This window comes from Saccopteryx bilineata, chromosome 1 (assembly GCF_036850765.1).
Source record: "Saccopteryx bilineata isolate mSacBil1 chromosome 1, mSacBil1_pri_phased_curated, whole genome shotgun sequence".
Classification (NCBI taxonomy): domain Eukaryota; kingdom Metazoa; phylum Chordata; class Mammalia; order Chiroptera; family Emballonuridae; genus Saccopteryx; species Saccopteryx bilineata.
The window spans coordinates 37,740,656-37,743,169 of NC_089490.1; positions in this window are offsets into that span (position 1 = coordinate 37,740,656).

Consider the following 2,514-nt stretch of genomic DNA (forward strand, 5'->3'; position numbering starts at 1 on the left):
GGCTCTGTGGCCTCTGCCTCAGGCGCTAGAGTGGCTCTGGTCGCAACATGGTGATGCCCAGGATGGGCAGAGCATCGCCCCCTGGTGGGCAGAGCATCGCCCCTAGTGGGCGTGCCGGGTGGATCCCGGTCAGGCGCATGCGGGAGTCTGTCGGACTGGCTCTCCCTGTTTCCAGCTTCAGAAAAATGGAAAAAAAAATGAGTGAATAAAATTTTGTTTAAACCTCATCTTAATAATAACAGGACTCAACAAATATTTACTGGAAGTGTGACATTGAGATGGGTAGTGTAGATATCAGAAAAGACTGCAAGATTGACACTAGCCCTAATGGAACGTGTAGTCTTTTGAAGGAGATAAGCCATAACATATTAAACATGTAGAAAGGACAAAAGAAAACACTGCCAAAATACAGAATAATGCAATATAAAATGCTAAATTGACTACAATCAAAGGTTATGGTCTCTGGTAAACATACACCCTTCATTGGATATTAAATATTTTAGATGAAAATCATTGGTCTGATTGTATAAATTTTATTATTAAACCATTGGATTGCAATAAAGAACAGCTTCAGTAAAGCCTCTCCTAATCTAATGTTTAATATATATAAAAGCCAATGATGCTGCTATGCAGTAACTCATTTTTTAAAAAGTTTTAACCTGGATGTATTTCCTAAGCTAACAAAACTTTCCTATAAGAGGATAAAGGTCAAAATTTATTCTTATTTTGTTTTCTGAAATGATAGCAATCTCAGTTATTATGTGTAAACACAGAATAAATATTTATTAACTCCACTTACTTTGTTATATTTCTGGTGAAGTAATGCAAATGAATTACCTTTGAAAACAGGATTCACATAGCATTTCCAGAGCTCGAGGAGACACATAGCATTTCCCTAGATTACTTAATTATCAGAAAATTACCACCAACAGAATAAATGTAGCATTTCAGTCCTACTAAAAAAGATGTCTTTTATCTCTAAAATGCCATAGATAGGGTAAAAAAAAGCAATAACTTGTCACTTCTGCAAAATTTATAATATTCAACTTACTTTAATTGGCAGATTTTTCCAAGGATTAGAAAATTAGCTTCTTAATAAGCCTAGCTTTTGCAAACAATTCATTTTTGTTACCAATACTTTCCATTAGTTCTAAATGCTGATAATTTTCTTTCCCCCCCTTTTTTTTATTCAGGGAGAAGAGGGGAGGCAGAGACCAGACTCCTGTATGTGCCCTGACCGGGATGCACCTGGCAAGCCCTCTACGGGGTGATGCTCTGCCCATCTGGGGCATTGCTCTGTTGCTTAGCAATTGAGCTCTATTTAGCACCTGAGGTGGAGGCCATGGAGCCATCCTCAGTGCTTGGGGCCAACTCACTCCAATTGAGCCATGGCTGCAGGAGGAGAACAGAGAGAGAGAGATAGAAAGAATTGAGGGGGGTGGAGAAGCAAATGATTGCTTCTCCTGTGTGCCCTGACCAGGAATCAAACCCAGGACATCCACACACTGGCCTAATACTCTACTGCTGAGCCAACTGGCCAGGAAAATTTTCTATGTTGTTAATCCTGATATGTCAGAATTTAATTTTTATCTGACCATTTCTATTTATTTACAGGTGTCATTCACACATTTTTTTCTCTAACTAATTGAAAAGGACTTACAGTTTTCTTGAATGTTAAATATTCATTCACACTGATATCTTAAATGAATTATAATATGTAAAATCAAGAAGAAGTACAGTATAAAGTAACAAATTTGATTGTCAACTATGTTTTTCATTGTATCTGTTATACTTTAGGTATACAGCATTTTTCTGATTTTGTTAAAACTACTTTTAAATTTTTTATTTCTATGTAAAATCGTATGAAATAAATTCTGCATTCACACTATGTTTTCCTAGTACTTTTACTCCCACTATCTCAGAGGGCTAGTTTATGTCATATCTTCCCTCAAAATTACACCATCCACTCTTTCATTGAGAAAACAGTAGTTATGAAGAGAGTTTCTATGAGTTACCTACAAGGTGCTGTGGATGAAGAGTCCTGGTTGCTCCCTAAGGTCAACATCGAGAGGTCATTAGGGTCATTGCCCAAACACACTTATTAATATCGCTCCATCATTCATAGCTTATTCTTACTATTGTACAAAATTGTGCAAACATGCTGTTAATAAACTCATCTTAAAATAAATAAAGAAATAAAAATCTATGAGTGATCACACACATATCTCCTTTAACGCCTCAGAAGCGTCCCCTTATCCTCTGGACACACCATTGGTGTCACTCACCAGGACACTCTTCCTGTGCTGCCTTCCGCTCTCTGCATCACTGTCCTTTTCCTCACCGCCTGATGGCTTTCATGCATTCTTCAGGTTTTGGCTTGAACATCACTTTGGCAGGGATCTGATCCTTTGACTCTCTTATGCCTTGTTCAGAGCGTGTACAGGTCTTCCTCACAACATATCCCAAGTAAAGTTAACATTCCATAAGGGCCATGACTTTATCTGTTTTGTTACC